Genomic DNA, 20,035 nt, shown 5'->3' with positions numbered 1-20,035 from the left:
CTCTGCCTTAAGCACATCCAATGACTTCGCTTCCACAACCGCTTGTGGCAGCAAGTTACATAGGTTCACACCCCGTCAGCTGAAGAAATATTTCTGCACACCCTTTTTCACCTTCTGCTCTCTCCCCCTCTTCTACCCTCTGACCTGTTCCAACGTTACCTCTTACCTGTGCTCTTCCCCATTCTTTCTCCCCCCACCTCTCTATTCTGACGTTGGCCCATTTTCTCTCCGTTTCCTGAGAAAGAACCTGGTCCTGAAGAAATTAACTACCTTTAACTACCAGTAGACCTGTGAGTTTCTCCTGCATGTTTGTCTATCTCACACTGATCATACCACCTCCGTTCCCCTCCAGCTCATTAATACACATGATAATTAAAGGGCACTGCACTGATCTCTGCGACACACTGCTGGTTACAGGTCTCTGAACTGGAAAACGACTCTCCACTATCACCCTCCTGTAGAGCTCGTCGAAAGAACCAAAGACTTGTTGATCCAAACCAAGGCTTTTATTAGCAAAAGACAGGAGCTCTTCACAGGTGGCTGACCAGTCCGGAACGATCTGACCTGGCTAGGGACACAACCCTTTAAGGCCCAGACAGTAGGTGTGGCTAAGCTCTCAGCCAATCGCTGTAAGCACAGTCATTACACTCTAGATACTGTAACTATATACATTGGTGATAGGTCTGTACTATCACACCTCCATAAAACTCATTTTGTGCCGGTTTAGCCTGGATCCCGTATTCTAAACAATTCTCACCATGTGTTTATTGGTCTGGACTCCTCCCCACCCCACCCCCAATTCTTCCACCTTCATCTCTCCGTCTTGATTGCGATACCTGCCTGCTTTTTGCTTATAATGAAGAAGGGATCAAGCCCAAAACGTCAGAATATATCTACCCCTCCCACAGCATTTGCTGTGTTTTTATTCTAACCTTCTGCACCAGCCAATCGTGTGACCTTGCTGAGGCCCAATATAGACAGCTCCCACTGTCCTGCCCTCTCAATCCTCCTGGTCACCTCTTGTAATGTGATCGATGGTATGCGGAAACTTGTGAAGAACACAAACTTGCTTTTATTAGCTTATAATTATCAGCCAGTATATACAGAGGTCTTCAGGTCACTCTGGGGTAAGGCAGGAAAATAGCATTTATATTGGGGGCTGACGGAGGCAGGGCCAAGAGGAGGGGTCGGCCGTCCACTCTACATACAGACAATGAATTCCAGTTCACTGCATTCACCCCTTCCTTTAGAAAAGAACCTGAGGGTGAAAACAGAGACCGTATTCAGAAAGAAACAACATTTTTACAGTTATTTACAAGTTGAGTCGATCAGGGGGCCTGGTTATTCTGGTTTGGCGCCTTAGCACTGGTGGACTTTGCTCTTCCAAAACTTCCTGCGCCTCCTGTGGTGGGGCTCAGAGGGGGACTTTGGGGTCTCGGTTGGGGTCCCGGATCTAGTGGTAGATCCGTTGGAACCATGTTATCCAGAACCCTGCGTGGAGTGCTTGGAGGCTCCAGGCCCACAGTAGGTGTCGGGACCTCAGTTCCTGAAGGTGCCATATCTCTGATCGAGACGGTGTCATCCCTGCCATCTGGGTATGTCACATAGGCATACATCAAATTTGCGTGCAGTAAGTACACTTTCTCGACCAGCAGTTCTGTTTTGCTTCTCTTCACGTGCTTTTTCAGCAGGTCTGGTCCTGGTGTTGTCAACCATGCTGGAAGAGTGATCCCTAACGTGGATTTCCATGGGAATGCAAACATTAGCTCTTGAGGAGTCACATTGATCACGGTGCAGAGGAGTGACCTCATGGAGTAGAGCATGGTGGGCAGAATCTCTTGCCAGCGTGAGTCTGGAAGACTTTTAGACCGGAGGACCAATTTTAAAGCCTTCCAGACAGTTGCGTTCTCCTTTTCAACTTGTCCATTCCCCCAGGGGTGTTAGCTAGTCGTCCTGCTGGAGGCGATGCCTCTTGTGAGCAGATACTAGTGTAGCTCTTCACTCATAAACAATGAGCCCCAGTCGCTATGAATATAGCGGGGATACCCGAACATGGTGAAAATGGAGGGCAGAGCTCTGATGACTGTGGTGGTGGAGGGGTCTGGACAGGGGATCGTGAACGGAAAATGCAAGTACTCATCGATAACATTAAGAAAGTACCCATTTCCACTGGTGGAAGGAAGGGGCCCCTTGAACGGGCAGGAAACCTTTATCTTTGTTGGGGCGGTAGAAGTTCGGTTTGCACTCGGCAAGGCATCTGGAGGTTCATTGAGCGCACTTGGCCTATACACCATCTCATAGTTATAGGTGGAGAGTTCGATCCCCCACCTCACCATCTGGTCATTCTGTTTGTATTATTGAACATGAATGCTACAGATCGCTGATCAGTGAGCAGTGAATCTCCTGCCAGCCAGGTAGTGTCTCCAGTGCGTGATAGCCTCCACAATGGCTTGAGCCTCTTTCTCCACAGATGGGTTTTGGAGCTCATGACCTTACAAACTGCGGGAAAGAAAGCTACCGGCCTACCTGCTGAGTTAAGGGTTGCAGCCAGAGCTACGACGGAGGCATCTCTCTCCTACTGGAATGGTGCGTTTTCGTCCACCACATGCATGTTGACTTTTGCAATGTAGCTCCTGACGTAGTTAAAACTCGCCTGGGCTTCGGCCGACAATGGGAAGGAGGAGGATTTTAAGAGGGGTCAGACCTTGTCAATGTATTGGGCACAGAATGTGAAGAAACCCAAGCACCTCCTTAGTGCCTTCATGGTCCGTGGGATAGGGAGATCTGCGGGGGGCACATACGCTTGGGGCCAATGACACCGTTCTCCACCACAAAGCCCAAGATTACTAGGCATTTGGTCCTGAACACGCACTTACTGACATTGTACGTGAGGTTCAGGGATTTGGTTGTGTGGAGAAATTTCTGGAGATTGGCATCATGGTCCTCCAGGTTATTTCCGCAAATGGTGACATTGTCGAGATAGGGGGATGTCACCCTTAGCCCGTACTTGTCTGCCATTTCATCCGTCTGCCTCTGGAAGACCAAGACCCCATTCATAACCCCAAAATGAACCCTCAGGAACTGAAAAAGCCTTCCATCTGCCTCGACTGCGGAGTAGTGACTGTCCCCTGAACGGATGGGTAACTGGTGATATGCAGCTTTCAGGTCAATGGTTGAATAGACTCGATACTGTGCAATTTCATTCGCCATGTTCAAGATTCAGGGGAGGGGGTATGCATCCAGGAGTGTAAGCGATTAATAGTTTGACTATAGTCAATCACTAGCCTGGGCTTTTCTCCCCCTCTAACGACTATTACCTGGGATCTCCACGGGCTGTTGCCGGGTTCAATGATTTTTTTTCTTTAAGCAGCTGCTGTGTTTTGGCTCTAATAAATTCTCTGTCCCCTGCACTGTATTGCCTCCTCTTTGTGGCTACTGACGGAGCAAAGTCAAGAAGAGGGGTCAGCCACCTACTCTACATATGGACAGTGAATTCCCACCTTTGCTTCTCTTCCGGTAGCAGTTCCCACCACAAGGTGCAGCAAGATGGCTTCAGTGAGCAGTGTGGAGAGGCAGGGGCCCATGCTTCGGACACAGGGTTTGCGACTGTTCAGGGGCCGCACACACGGTAGCCTTCCTGAGGTTCCCCTTTCCCCAACTGTAACTCGACAAATCTCTGATGAGACCACTCTTGGAGTATAGTGTTCAGTTCTCGTCACCTCATTATATAATGTGGAAGCCATGGAGAAGGGTCAGAGCAGATTAACCAGGATGTTCTCTGGATTGGAAAACAAGTCTTATGAGGCAGGATTATCAGAGCTGGGGCTTTTCTTTTTGGAACAAATAAGGATGAGAAGAGACTTAACAGAGGTCTACAAGATTCTGTGAGGCATAGACAAGATGAACAGCCAGCACCTTTTTTCTCAGGGCAGGAATAGCAAACAGCAGGGAACACATCGACAAAGTAAAAGTTTAGGGGAGACATCAGGGGTAAGTTTTTTTTTACACAGAGAGTTGTAGGTGGTGGAGGCTGGAACATTAGGGGCATTTAAGAGACTCTTAGACAGGCGCATGGATGAAAGAAAAATAGAGGGTTATGGGGTAGAGAGGGTTTTGTGTTATTTTTTGAGAGGAAAATATAGGTCAGTACAGCATTGAGGATAGAAGGACCTGTACTGAGCTGTAATGCTCTATCTGTACCCCTAAACATTGAACCACAAAACATCCTTGTTTCTGAAAGAGTTCTTATCTCTGGTCCCATGTGCAACCTTGTCCCCTGTCCTGGCTCAGCCTAGCTCCGTCTGACCCTGTCTGGCCCTGCCTTAGCCCTGCCTGGCCCTGCTCTGGCCCCTGTCTGGCCCTGCCTGCTGGACTTACCAACTATATTTGCTTCAACTTCCTCACTTGCTACACCTCCTCTTTGAGGGGACGTGGGGTTTGTTTAAGTGAAGCTGAGGCCATGATCTCGGTCAGTGGAGGAGATGAGCCAGCGAATGATCCACATGACTGGCAGCTCGTCTGTATGATTTTATTTGCAAGACTTTTTAAATCAAAATCTTCAAAAACAGAGCCATAAAAATTCCACAAATGAAGCAAATAAACTATTTCCTGGAAAACAGTGAAGCCTTATGTTCAGAACCAAACGGACAAGAGCAGTAAGTTGTAAACCATGAAACCTGAAATGATTGCAGACTTGTGAAGATTTTCCACACAAAGTAACAAAGCATTCAATATGTGTGCAAAGAAATTAGAACATAGAACATTCCAGCATAGTTCTGGTCCTTCAGACCACGATGTGCCGATCTAAGTAAAATTTCTCCACAATAATCCAACCTTCCCCTCCCTCACCCTTTATTTTCCTTACATCAATGTGTCTGTCTACAAGGCGGTTATTGTACCACCACCCTGGCAGGTGACGTGATTATTAGATTAAGATCAACCATTCCAAAAGGAGGTTTCCACTCTCCTATTTTCCATGAATCACAGCTCAGTAATTCCAAGATTCTTTTATGGTCATGAGCAGAATATTGCATGTCCAGAACATGTAGTATTACACAAAATTTCATTCTGCCTGCAAAGCGTCGCCACCACCCTTTCCAGTAAGAGAGCAAGAGAAGAAAAAGAGAGTCTGTTCAGAGACACTGAGTGGCCGTGGATTCGTCTCCAGCTCTCCCTCAGCCTCTGCAGCTGCACAGGCCCCTGTTTGATTCATCGGCTGCCCGAGCTCCAGATCCAAACCTCTGATATGATAACCTTCAGCACCCAAAGCCCTTCAGGTGACGATCTTGCCCTCAGCCTCCACACAAATCCCAGCTCTGATCCCTGGTTCTGATGAGCCAGTCTCCAGCAGCCCACCACCCGTGTGGATCCCTCGACCACAAGTCGCCTGTGAGAATCCCTCAGCTGCCAAGGACATCGCTGGTCCCCCACTGTGGTCAACTTTTCTGTAGGGTTGTCTCCTCTGCTTCTGCTCAGCAGGGGGTGTTTTCCCCATTTTCGATGTTCTGCAACGGTCCGCTGCTCCCCCGAGTCTGCAATCTGTCGTGGCCACTGCCAATCACAGGCGCCACCATGGTTGCAGGGTTTTTAGTTTAAAAATACCCCTTCCTATCTCTATATCCAGTTCTCAAGCCTCCTTAAGATCTTTGCATCCTACTCTTTTTCATTGTGCACTTCTGTTTTGCTTCACTACTCCCAGTCGCCTTATCTTTGGATGCCTGGTGCCACGACCTCTCTTCCCCTCCAGCATTCTTTCCTAATGCTCTCCAACAACATGCGCGCACTGACCTATTTCCAATTAGAATGACACCATAATCATTCTTTCAATTCTCGCATTTTTGTGCGTTTTCCAAAGGCTGTTGTAATTTGTTCCCGCTCTTGCATGAAGGGCTCAGGTCAGTAATGTCGATGTGATGCACAAAAGTCTGCAGATGATGCGATTGTGATAAAAACCCACAGAAATGCTGGAGGATCTCAGCCAGTCTCACAACGTCCATGGGAGGTAAAGCTATGTTACCGGCGTTTTGGGCCTGAGGCCTTCCTCAAAGTATAAGCAAAGAACAAGAAGGCTTCAGAATAAAAACTGAAGACAGGAAGGGAGAGGATTCTAGACAAACAAAAGGTGTTAATTGGATATGATGAGGATTGATTTTGGCTCTGTGAAAGGAGACAGAGGGAAAAGGGAGAGAGAGAGAGAGAGCTAGGGCACTGGGGGAATGGCGACAGAGGAAAGAAGAATGGGGTGGGGTTTAATGGAAACTGGAAAAGTTTATATTGATGCCATCCGGTCGGGTGGTGCCCAAACTGTAGATGAGGTATTGTTCCTCCAATTTCCAGGTGGTCTCAATCTGGCAGTACATGAAACCATGGACAGACATGTCAACAAGGGAATGGGTCAGGGAATGGAAATGGGTGGCCACTGGGAGACAGAGCTGAGGGGCTCCACAAAGCAATTGCCATTTACCTCCTACTGACCTGTTGATTTCTCCAGCACTTTTGTTACTGCACCCTTAGCGCCAGCATATTTTCTTGTTTACCCCCAAAACTTTTCCCTGTTTATTTTGATGTCCTTTGTAAGTTGTTTTGCATTCTCCTGTTTTAGCCGATGACTCTCCCCATTCTGTTCGCTATTTGCGGTTCTTTGTTTGGCTCACAGTAAACATTACGTCTTTCCTTGCAAGGTCCCGTTTGCCTTTTCCTCTTTGATTGTTTGTTGATTTTTATTCTTTGCGGCATTGTGCTCTTGTCCCTTGAGGCCACAAGAGGTCTGCATCACATCAAGTCCGTATTAGTCACACCTCCCACTCATCGTGTTTATCCACTGCCCCAATCTAGAAAGTCAAAGGTTGGTTGCTGTTCCATACTTGCAAACACAAAGTTCATATTAACTCCATTAATACTATGTTTGTTGTTGGATCTCTGTGCTAACAATAATGTCCAGCTCACTACTGAGATCCAAGTTTCATGTGGGAACTTTGCAATTTTGAAAAGATCATTGCAAAACACTGTCTCAAGCAGAGTCAAAAAGATCCTTCAATCACTTAGTGAAGTTGGCTGTTGTCTGCATGAATGATGAGAAAAAATAATGTACTGATGTAATGAAAGTGTTGCTCATTGCAGCTCTGCAGGTACCTGGAACACACCAGCAATCTAAGATCAAGTTTCTTGTCGTCTGATTGTACAAGTACATCCCGACGATACAGCGTTCTCCAGTCCTCGGTGTAAAACACGTAGACACACAACCAGACATAACATACATACAGGCAAACAGCACACATGCAGGACAAGTATTCATATATGCAAATAACTAAATATTCTTTTGATAGTGTGAGCATTTCCTTTGGTCGTTCATCATTCTCACTTCTCGTGGGAAGAAGCTGTTCCTTGGCCTGGTGGGGTTGGCTCCTGTATCTCTTCCCCCACGGGAGCAGCTGAAAGATGCTGCATGCAGGGTGGAAGGGGTCCTCAATGATTTTGCTTCTTCAGGCAATGACCCTCATAGATCACATCGATGTGTGTGGGGGAGGGGGGGTGTGGAGGGGAGGAAGACTCTAATGCTCTAATGATACTCTCTGTCGCTCATATAGTCCTGTGGATTGACTTCCGGTCCAATTCTCTGCCCTGTAAGGCAGCCGACCAGGACACTCTCAGTGGAGCTCCTGACTTGATGGTAGCTGGTAGCCTTGCCCGCTTCAGTCTTCTCAAGAAGTTCAGTCACCGTTGCACCTTCCTGACAAGTGAGGAGATGTGTGTCCATGTCATGTGAACTCCAAGAAATATGGTGCCGTCTATTTTTTCCACTACCGAGTTGTTGATGAGTAGGGAAAGTGGTTGTTTCTGAAGTCCATAATCATCTCCTTCATCTTGTCCACACTGAGGCTCTGATTGTTAGGTATAGTTAACACAGAGGACACCATGAAGAGAGAAAGAAAGATCATAAATACAGGAAGAGGAAAAAAAAATAAAATAATAACTTCACAGTTAGCTGGTAATGCAAAAATTGTTGTCAGTCCTGTAGTCAGATTGTTGGGTCTTGTGATCATGTTTCTGTTAGGTGATGGGGAAGGCTGAGAGTTGTTGGAGCCTGAGGCAGCAGAGAAGAGAGCGTAACAAGGGTAATGGGAGTTTGTCGGGGTGTTGCCTGTGTAGGCTACTAGCATCAAACCACACGAGGCAAAGTGCAGGTAGAAACATTTGTTTTAATAGACTGATATACAGCTAGGCTTTGAGGCCTTGGTCTTGCCTCTGTACAAGCCGAGATCAGAATGAGGAGGAAGGGATCCCCCCCCCCTCCCCCGGGCTTATATACACCAGGTGAGCCAGCTGGTGACCTAGTGGTGTAATGACGTCGTGAATGACATACCACCACAGCCTGCTTTCTTGAGGCAGCATCCCACAGAGATGTTTCGAACACTCGTTGCCTTAAATTGGCTCAAATTCAAATATATTGCCTGAGTTTAGACAGTACATGACACCACACACAACGGTGAAAATCTTTTTCCTGTGGGCCAGAGAGAATTTCTAAACTGTACCTAAGAAAAAGATACATGCACAATAGAGGGAAATGTGAACAAAGAAAGAAATGTAAACCTACTGCGCAAATATATAAAAAATATTCAGTAATAAATAATGTGCAGAAGTAAGAGAATGTAAATGAGTCACCTGATTGAGTTTATTGTTGTGGAGTCTGATGGTGGAGAGGAGCAGCTGTTTGGTGCAGGTCCTGTATCCTGTGGCACCTCATGACAGGGTGCATAGCCCATCAGTTCCCGCGACTGACCCCCGCCAGATCCAGCTCCAACTGTGTCATCAAGTTCGCAGATAACACAACGGTATTTGGCCTTATCAGGAGTTTTACCTGTGAAATACTGTACTAGACTGTGACCACTACCTTTGTAGGGCTTTCTGCTCAGGGATATTGGTGCCCCCACTGCATATTTGTAGAAATTTGTCAAGGTTCCTAATGACACACCAAATCTCCGCAAACTCCCGGGGGAAGTGAAGGAACTCACTTGCTTTCTTCATGATGCCATTAGTGTGTTGGGTCCAGAGAAAAGGTCCTCTGAGATGGTGACTCCAAGGAATTTAAATTTGCTCACCCTCCCCACCTCTGATTTTCCCCCATTGATCACTGGATCGTGCATCTTTGATTTCCCTTTCCCAAAGTCCACAATCAGCTCCTTGGTCTTGGAGATATTGAGTGAGAGGTTGTTGTTACTACATCATTTAGCCAACTGTTCAATCTCCTTCCTGTATACAGCAAATGTGAAAATCATGTTGTACTTAGGTGTAAAGCAAGTAGACCAACAGGCAGGCCTGTGGTGCTCCGCTACTGACAGAGATTGTGGAGATGTTTTTGCCAATCTGGAGTCTGGAGCTGAGGAAATCCAGGATATAATTGTACGATTTACCTGAGTAAGACATGAAAGTCTGCAGACACCGTGAATGAAGTAAAATCGTGACAGGTACAGACCTATCACCAATGTATATAGTTACAGTATCTAGAGTATGTAATGACTGTGCTTACAGCAATTGGCTGAGAGCTTAGCCACACCTACTGTCTGGACCTTAAAAGGTCGGATCATTCTGGACTGGTTGGCCACCTGTGAAGAGCTCCTGTCTTTTGCTAATAAAAGCCTTGGTTTGGATCAACAAGTCTTTGGTTCTTTCGACGAGGTCTACAATTTTATTAGCAAAAAAGAATGCTTTTTATTAGCCAAAAAGAATTTTTTTTAAAAGGGATGGAGTGTCTGACTCAACCAGAAAACTTGACATCGACCCACAGTCAGCTACAGCCTTCAAAGCCTTTAAGTTCTGGCTGATGAACTGTGAAAACTTCCTAAGGCTCATTGAGGTGGAGGAGGATAACCAGCGTCTAACAGCATTGCTGTCTATGGTGTCCTTGAGAGTCTACGAGAACATCCAGGATGAGACCACTTACACTGCAGCCATAAAGGTACTGAAAGAACTGTACGATCAACCAGTGAACAGAGTTCATGCCCGGCTCGTGCTTGCGTCGAGGAAGCAACAGCCCAGCAAGTCCAGCAGGGCATATTTACAAGTATTAAAGGCGTTGGGCAAGGACTGTAACTGTGTGGACAAAACTGCTGCCGAGATCACAAACGATCTCATCCGGGATGCCTTTGTGGCCGGGCTCCGATCGAACGAAGTGAGGCTGCACTTGCTCAAACAAGGGGTAGAAAAACTAGAGGACGTGGTCCTGATTGCAATCACAATGGAGGATGCAGCCTTAAAGTAAAACGAGCTCTCTAGGGACTGGACCCCACGCTCTGATGTGAGTAGAGTGCCCTTCTACCCTACCATCCCCCGAGATACTGACGGCCTGTCGGCTGCTGCTACACTGCCCCTTGCGAACCCAAAATGTTATTTCTGCGGGAGGGACAAGCACAGCAGGTCCCAGTGCCCAGCCAGAAAAGCCAGGTGCCAGAAGTGCCTTAAAAACGGCCACTTTGCTGCAGTCTGTAGGTCTAAAATGGCCGCCGGCAAACACAGTGCCTCGTGTGCGGGAGGGCTCCCCTGCACGGCAACGCCTGACGTCACGGAGACGCCGAACCCGGAAGGGGCAGCCCACCCTAGCAACCATGATGTTGGCCCGCCTCTCGCCCCTGTGTGGAACACTCGACCCGGCCTCGGTCCCGACTGTAGAGCCCGCTATTGCCACGGCCACGACCACCCCCGGGGCCAATGCTACCGCTGCTGCTGCCGCTGCCACCGCCACAGCCGCCCCCGGAGACGATGCTACCGCTACAGCTGCTCACTCCCATGCTGCCACTGCCCACGCAGCCACCGCGACCGACCAGGTACTCGCCCTAGCGTCCATCGCTGATGACCGCTGGGGCCCGTCCGCCGCGACCAACGACCTACCCACTGCCAACCACGAGCAACAACCCCCACTACCTATCGTTCATCCACCGACACCGCCACAACAGCACCTCCAGGAGTACCTCCAACCTGCTCCTCCAGCACTGACTGTGTCTATGACGTCATCCCATTGCGTGACGTCATCCCGTTGCATGACGACAACACGCGGAACCTTGTCAACAGGATAGGTGGCTGATTCTATAACACTAAATCAGCAATGCTCTCATCCTCTCACTAAAGCAATGGATCTAATTAAAGTACATGGACACTACACCAATTGCTTATTTGACTCTGGGTCAACTGACAGTTTTATCCGGCCAGATCTGGCCCTCCGTTGCGGACTTGACATTATCCCCATTACCCAGAGGATCTCATTAGCGATGAGGTAGCACTCGACCGGGATAAAGGGGTATTGCATCACCACGCTGGAAGTACAGGGCGTAATGGTCACCCACTTCAAATTATTCATCCTTCCCCAATTGTGTGCCCCAGTGTTGCTGGGATTAGACTTTCAGTGTCAGTTTCAATCAGTGTCCCTACACTTTGGGGGGCCTCGCGCCCCCCTCTCGGTCTGCCATCGCCCCACCCCTGAAGCACCCAAGCAACCCACCCCCGTGCCCCGGGGCCACTCCTGCGGCCTTTCCACACTCCGGATTGCCCCGCCAGCACTCTTCGCAAACCTCACCCCTGTCGGCAATATAGTTACGAAAACAGGCAATTCATTAGGAGTGAGGTGCATAGATTGCTAGATGAGAGCATCATCGAACCTAGTTCAAGTCCCTGGAGAGCCCAGGTGGTGGTTGTCAAGAACGGGGAAAAGCTACGGATGGTGGTCGACTATAGCCAGACCATTAACCGCTTCACGCTCCTGGATGCGTACCCCCTGCCACGCATCACGGATGTGGTGAACCAGATCGCCCAATACCACATATTCTCCACCACTGACCTATGTTCGGACTATCACCAGCTCCCGATCCGCAGTGAGGACCGACCATTCACAGCCTTCGAAGTGAATGGGCGGCTGTATCAATTTCTCAGGGTACCTTTCGGGGTCACGAATGGTGTCGTGGTCTTCCAGCGAGAAATGGACCGGATGGTGGACCAGAACGGGCTAACCGCTACCTTCCCGTATCTGGACAATGTCACCATCTGCGGCCACGATGCGCAGGACCACGACGCCAACCTAGACAAATTTCTTCAAACTGCCGGTCGGCTGAACCTGACCTACAATCTTGACAAGTGTGTCTTCCGGACCACACAACTCACGATTCTAGGTTGCGTGGTGGAGAACGGGGTAGTGATGCCAGATCCTGACCGCATGCATCCCCTAATGGACTTACCCCCCCCCCCCCCCCACCCCATACCCAGAAAGCGCTCAAACACTGCCTGGGCTTTTTCTCATATTACGCACAATGGATTCCACACTACGTCGACAAGGCGCGTCCTCTTATCAAGACCACTTCCTTTCCCCTCTCGACTGAAGCCAGAGTGGCTTTCAATCGAATCAAATTCGACATCGCCGCTGCAACGCTGCATGCGATCGATGAGTCTGTCCCGTTTCAAGTCGAGAGCGACTTGACAGCCACCTTGAACCAGGCCGGTCGGCCTGTAGCCTTCTTCTACAGAACCCTCCAGGGTCCAGAGAGTAGACACTCCTCGGTCGAGAAGGAGGCCCTAGCCATAGTTGAAGCAGTGCGTCGTTGGAGACATTACCTCGCTGGGAGGCTCTTTACACTGTTGACTGATCAACGCGCGGTCTCCTTCATGTTCAGCAACACCCAGCAAGGTAAAATAAAAAAACGACAAAATCGCCAGATGAAGAATTGAACTCTTCACCTTTAACTATGACATCCTGTACCGGCCTGGTAAGCTCAATGGCCCACCTGACGCCCTCTACAGGGGGACGTGCGCCAGCGTACAGATGGACAGCCTACAGAAACTCCATGAGGCGCTCTGTCATCCAGGGATCACTAAGTTTGCCCACTTTGTGAAGGCACGCAACCTACCCTACACAGTCGAGGAGATTCGCTCCATTACCCGAGCCAGTTCGGTGTGCGCTGAATGCAAGCCCCACTTCTTCCATCCGGGGAACTCCCACGTTATCAAAGCCACCCGCCCCTTCGAGCGTCTTAGCATAGACTTTAAGGGGCCCCTACCGTCGACCAACCGTAATAACTACATCCTCACGGCCATCGACGAGTACTCCCGCTTCCCATTCGCTGTGCCCTGCCCAGATACCACCTCCACCTCAGTGATACAGGCCCTTCATAATATCTTCGCCATTTACGGGTACCCCAATTCCATCCACAGTGATAGGGGGTCCTCATTCATGAGTGCAGAGCTGCAACAGTACCTTCTGGAGTGTGGTATCGCTTCAAGCAGGACTACCAGCTATAACCCACGCGGTAACGGCCAGGTCGAGATTGAGAATGCCACCATCTGGAGAACGGTTACACTGGCTCTCCAGTCTAAAGGTCTCCCCATCTCTCACTGGCAGGAGGTTCTCACTAGTGCCTTACACTCCATCCGCTCCCTCCTATGTACCGCAACAAATGCCACCCCCCACGAAAGGATGTTCCTTTTCCCAAGGAAATCCGAATCAGGAACCACTGTACCGGCATGGCTCACCGTCCCTGGCCCCGTCCTTTTGAGACGCCATGTCCGGCACTCCAAGAATGACCCCTTGGTTGACCGAGTGACTCTACACCACGCGAACCCACATTACACCTATGTTGAGTTCCCAGACGGGCGGGAGGACACTGTTTCGGTGCGGGACCTAGCTCAAGACACAGAAACCCCCCCCAACCCAACCTTCCCCAACTTTTTATTCCCCAAGCCCCGTGCCGGAACAGAAGGACCATCAGCACCCCAACGACCGGGCCACCCTGCCGACAACACGGCTGGGGAATTGAGTGAAGGAGCGGTCGCACCCGACGAGCCCGCTGGCGACACCACTCCAGCTACCCCAATCCCGGCACCACGGTGGTCACGCCACCGTGGTGGTCAGACCCCCTGACCGCTACAATCCTTAACCTACCCCTTCCGTTCATTCTCTCCCTCGTTTTTTTTTCCTTCCCTTCTCCTTCTTCAGCCCTTCCACCCCAGGGTCAGTTCTCCAAGAAGGGGTGAATGTGATAGCACAGACCTAGTTACAGTATCTAGAGTATGTAATGACTGTGCTTACAGCGATTGGCTGAGAGCTTAGCCACACCTACTGTCTGGGTCTTAAAGAGTTGTGTCCCTAGCCAGGTCAGATCACTCCTGACTAGTTGGCCACCTGTGAAGAGCTCCTGTCTTTTGCTAATAAAAGTCTTGGTTTGGATCAACAAGTCTTTGGTTCTTTCGATGAGCTCTACAGCTGGAGAAACTCAGCAGGTCAAGCAGTGTCCTTTATGTAGCAAAGATAAAGACCAAAGTTTCATGTTTGAGCTCTTCATCAAGCTATGAACAAAATGTAGGCAGGAGCCTGAATAAAATAATGGCGGAAAAGGGTAGTGGGGAGGAGCACAGTCCCACAGCCAGGAGATAATGTGGATAAGGGAGGGAGGGCACACCAGCAAAAAGGGAGGGGGGGGGGAATTGCTCTGTGAATGGAGAGGGAAAGGGGAGGAGGGAGTCACGTGATGGAGTAGTGGCCGGACGGTGAACTCCAGCCCTCTCCAGAAAAGTCGGGAAAAACAAAGGAAAACACAAAGGCACAGAAATAAAAGTTATAGAAAAGTGAGTATAAAGGTGCAAAGAAGATGGCGACAAAAAAAGAAAAATCGAAAACAACAGTAAGAAGAGAGGAAGAGAAGACAAAGGAGGAAAAAGGTGAAGGCCTTACCTGTCCGAAGAGGCTCGCTGCGGAGAGAGAAACCCGCTCCCTCAGGTCGGTAAATAATGGACTACAAAAATGGCTCACAGAGCCGAGTAAAAGTGCGCAACCGCGCATGCGCGAAGTATCGCGCATGCGCGATGCGAATGAAAAAAAACACACCGACGGGAGGGGGGACCAGCTGGGGAGTCGACCTCCACAGCTGGCAAAGACAGCTGCAGAACACCTGCAGCAAGAAGAGACCACAGAAGACAATAGAAACAAGAAAGAAGAGGAGGAAAGGGCACCAAAGAAACAACAGATGGTCAACCCAGAGGAAGAAGAAGAGGAAGAGGAAGAGTACAGTGAAATAGAAGAAGAAAAGAAAGGCAAGGTAAAGGATATACTTGCTCTTATTAAAGGATACATGGAGTCATTTAAAGAATGGCAAACACAGGAATTTAAGGATTTAAGAAAAAGAATAAACAACACAGAAGAGAAAATAAATAAAATGGAGATGACCTTAACAGAAATGGGAAAGAAAATGGACAAGATGGAAGAGCGGGCAGTAGCAGCAGAAATGGAGGTAGAAGACTTAAAAAAGAAATTGGAGAAATCTAATAAAAAAACTAAAGAGACACAAGAACTACTAGCTCAAAAAATAGATACAATTGAAAACCATAACAGAAGAAATAACATAAAGATAGTGGGCCTTAAGGAAGATGAAGAAGGCAAGAATATGAGGGAGTTTATAAAAGAGTGGATCCCTAAGACCCTAGGATGTCCAGAACTACAGCAAGAAATGGAAATAGAAAGGGCACATAGAGTATTGGCCTCTAAACCACAACCACAACAAAAACCAAGATCTATTGTAGTAAAATTCCTAAGATATACTACAAGAGAAAAGGTACTGGAGAAGACAATGGAAAAAGTAAGAGAGGGCAACAAACCACTGGAGTATAAAGGGCAAAAAAATCTTCATTTATCCAGATATAAGTTTTGAACTCCTAAAGAAGAGAAAAGAGTTCAATACAGCAAAGGCGATTTTATGGAAGAAAGGGTATAAATTTATACTAAAGCATCCAGCGGTATTGAAAATATTTATTCCAGGACAACAAAACAGACTATTCTCGGATCCAGAAGAAGCACGAAAATTTGCAGAACAATTACAAAAATAGACTGAGGGAGGAAGACGGGTAATGAGAGTTAAAATGATCACGATTGATATGGATGTGGGTAAAGACAAAAATAGACTGAGGGATGAAGACGGGTAATGAGAGTAAAAATGATCACGATTGATATGTATGTGGGTAAAGAGGTATAAGAGTGAATAGAGACAATGTGCATACGTGAATGTATCTGTACTTAGAGGAAAATATAGATAGTATAGACAAGAATTAATAAGGGAAGGTAATGGAATAGAGAGAATAAGGAGGGAATTAAAAGAGTGACCTTTGTGACATATGAAAAGTGAAATCTTTTCTGGGGGGGCGGGGTGGGGGGAAATAGCGGTCACTGCAAAATCAGTTGACGCTTGCGAGTGGATTCGCAAATCCAAATGGAGAGGGGAGATGTGGTTGTCCGACAAGGGATAAAGGACAACTCAGGAGGTGAAGGGGAGATTGGGGATAAATAAGATAGAAATAGGAGAATAAGGAAAATGTTGGATGTTGTAGAAATGTTGTCTTATAAAGAGTTGAAAATAAGAAAACAGAAATGGAAAAGGAGGAAAGGTAATGATGGAAAAACGGAAAGAGAAGATAAACAAAATATAAAAGGGCTACGCTGAACTATATGTCTTTAAATATTAATGGAATACATAACCAAATTAAAAAGGAAGAAACTACTAAATTTAAATGAATAAATGTATTCCATTAGAAAAAATAACATATAGGTTAAGAAATAATATTGAAATATTCGAACAAGTATAGGAGCCTTACATTAAATACAATAGCGAAAACCTACCGGGGACAAACATTACCTAAGTTGATGGAAAGAGAAGGAAAGAAAAGAATGGACTCAGTAGAATTTCTGGTGTAATTTTGTTGAATGACAACATTGTCTGACTGGCTTAATGCAACCTAGATTGTATACCTAAAATGGATGAGAGGGGGGGGGGGGTGGGGGGGTGGCTTGGGAGGAGGGGGGGGGAGAAAAAGTCACTGTATATGTGTGAAAAAGAAATAGTGTATATCATGGCTAATGTGATTTATGGTGTGAAAAATAAAAAAATTTAAAAAAAAAAATGGAGAGGGAAAGGGGTGGAGAGCTGGTGAAGTGAGGGAGAACAGAGAGTGGCTCGCAGAAACCGGAGAAGTTGATGGTAATGCTGTTGGTTGTGGAGTGGCCAGGCAGAATAATTCAGTTGCTCCTCCAGTTCACTGGTGATCTCGGTTTGGCAGCGCATGAGACCATGGACAAACGTATCAATGTGGAAATGGAGTGGAGAATTAAAATGGTTGAACACTGGGAGATAAAGCGAAGGTGATAAGTGAAGCGATCTCCCACTCTGCTTCCAGTCTCTCCAATATGGAGAAGGTCACAACAGGAATATCGGATGTAGTGGATGACTCCTGCTTCACCTGGAAGGGCTCTTTGGAGTCCCAAATGGTGGTGAGGGAGGAGATGTGGGTGCAAGTGCGACACTTTATCCAGCCACAGGGGAAAGTGCCAAGGGCTGATTGGTGGGAAAGGATGTGGACAAGGGGGTCATGGAGGGAGTGATCCCTATTGAAGGCAGAGAGGGGAGGGGAAGATGGGTCTGGTGGTGGGATCATGTTGTAGGTGACGGAAATTGTGGAGGATAATGTGCTGGATGTGGAGGCTGGTAGGGTGGTAGGTGAGGACAAGGGGAACCCTGTTCTTGTTCTGCCTGGGGATACTGGGAGCTAGGGCTGATGAGTAAGAGATGCAGTTAAAGGCTTGGTTGATGGTGGAGGGGAATAGTGGCATATCTAGGTAGAGTGGTGTCTTAGGGCTGCCACTGACATCAGCAACCCCCTGATAAAAAAAACCTCCACGAACCAACCACGCCACTGCCACCCGAAAGCGCCCGTCACCACCACCTCATACACAGGTTGTGAGACACCGAACTGTCTTTACCCCCTGATCACCAGGAGGCCACATTCTGGCGATGGAAGCGTGTTTGGGGAGTGGGACATGGGCCAGGAGGTCAGCCTTCACAACCACGTAACCGGTTTCCTCTTGTGGGCCCATTTATTCCCCCACCGCCAAAACAATCCGCCCAACAACCCCGCCCCCTTCCTCATCCACAGACGGAGACATGGTGCTTTCTCATTCTTTAACACTATCAGACTAGCATGGCTACTGACATACAGAGATATGGAGGGGGTGACATCATGTCATGATGTACATGCTTATATACAACAGCAGCCACCACCATCTTGCCCCAGAAACGTTTCCAAAGCTGGCCGGCACCTCCCTCCATGAAACAATCAACATTACAGGAGGCAGATGCTCAGAGGGGGATGGAAGCCATGCAACAACGTGCAGGCTGCAGGGAACTTGGCCGGGGTGAGCTGTGACACCATCTGGCGGGCGGCTGCTGAGCCCGGTCGAGCCCGCAACTGGTCGTCTGCACCAGCAAGCCTAGGCACGGTTGAGCCACTCCAGGTTGTAGCCGTTGGCCGTGCTTCATGGTAGCCCGCGCTGCTCCTTCCCTGGGTCACGGCCACCCTGTAGCTGATCTTCTTCTGCCGCCTGACTTCTGCTTCTCCTTTGCCGCTGCCTTGTCCACCGATGACACTGCAGCAGAGAACTCCGTGTCTGTTTCTGTCGTGAGGTGCAATGGCATCGCTACTCCCCGCCACCCGCAGCTCCACTCAATGCGGGATGAACGGACAAAATGGCCAGCGCCAAGGGAACACAGAGCAGGGGGGGAACAATGGGTCAGGAAGCCCATTCATCCTGCATTAAGCTGAGATGCCGTAGCGGCTCTCAAGTGATCCCCGGGAGCACAGCACAGCACCCCTGGGAAGGAGATTCATTATTGGGCTAGGGACTCGAATATTGGGCGGGTAAGGACAGTGGCATCCTGTTTCTGAGCCATTCCCTAGATCCGCCTATGGAGGGGAGACTACATTTTTGGAAGAAGGCAGTGTGGTGCACTGTTAGACAGAATCAGACACACACAAGGAAAAGTCTGTACAACAGGCTTTAATCCACAAAGACCTCCACAGAGCCAGGCTGGCTGTGGCTGCAGCAACTCTGTGTGAGTCCTCGGGAGGTCGGCGCAGGCTTATATCCCAGAGTGTAATTGACACCCGACCGGGTGGGGCTTGATCCATTCAGACCGACTGATTGACAGCCGGCCAGGTGTTGTCCTGTCCCCTTACACTCCTGCAGTTCAGAGGTTTCCCCCTGCAGTAGGCCGGTGGTGAACCACCACATTCACCCCCTTCTTTAAAATTGTCCCGGGAAGGGCAGTAACAAGGAATTGCACCCTATCTACATACAATATTTATAGGTTGAGACGATTCGGCAGCTGCCGGGGTCTCTGTGACCATTGTAGGACTAGCTCCTGGTCACTGGTCAGAGGGGAAGTGCGGGGGCTGGCGGCAGGGGTGAGCGTGGCTGGTGTGGTACCGCGCAGATGGGTGGCCAGGGGGGCCAGGGTCAACGTATGCGGGTCGTATTGGATGGGTGGGGGGGGGTGAGTTCGTCTCCTAAGACTGAAGTGGGCCCCTGGTAGTCAAGGAGGTCCTGCGTGCCCCATAGGTGCCTGGGGACGGGGATGTATGCCCGGTCAGCGTCGTCCTGGGTTGGAGGGTGGCGTGGTGTGGAGGGTGCTCCTGCTGGTGCCAGGTCCCTGGTTCAGACGGTGTCCTCCCTGCCACTGCCAAACCTAACGTAAGCGTAGTTATGGTTTGCATAAAGAAGGAAAACCTGCTCTACCAGGGCTTCGGCCTTGTGCATCCATACATGCTTACACAGAAGCACCGGTCCCGGGGACGTGAGCCATGCTGATTTCCTGGGGAATGAGAACAGGCGTTTGTGAGGGGTCTCGTTGGTAGTCGTGCACAGCAGTGACCAAATGGCATGGAGCGCCTTGGGCAGGGCGTCCTGCCAGTACTCAACGGCCCACCCTTTTGACCTGATAGCTCGGAGGACTGCCTTCCAGACCACCCCATTCTCGCGTTCCACTTGCCCGTTACCTCTCGGGTTATAGCTTGTCATAAGACTGGTCGCGATGCCCCTCGCTGTCAGGTACTGGCGCAGCTCGTCGCTCATGAAACTAGACCCCCAGTCGCTGTGGATGAAGGCAGGGTAGCCAAACATGGTGAAAATCTGTCCCAAGGCCCTGATGACGGTGGTCATGGAGGTGTCTGGACAAGGGAT

Source organism: Narcine bancroftii, chromosome 2 (genome assembly GCF_036971445.1).
Source record: "Narcine bancroftii isolate sNarBan1 chromosome 2, sNarBan1.hap1, whole genome shotgun sequence".
In the NCBI taxonomy this organism is placed as follows: domain Eukaryota; kingdom Metazoa; phylum Chordata; class Chondrichthyes; order Torpediniformes; family Narcinidae; genus Narcine; species Narcine bancroftii.
Note: the sequence above shows the minus strand (reverse complement) of the source record.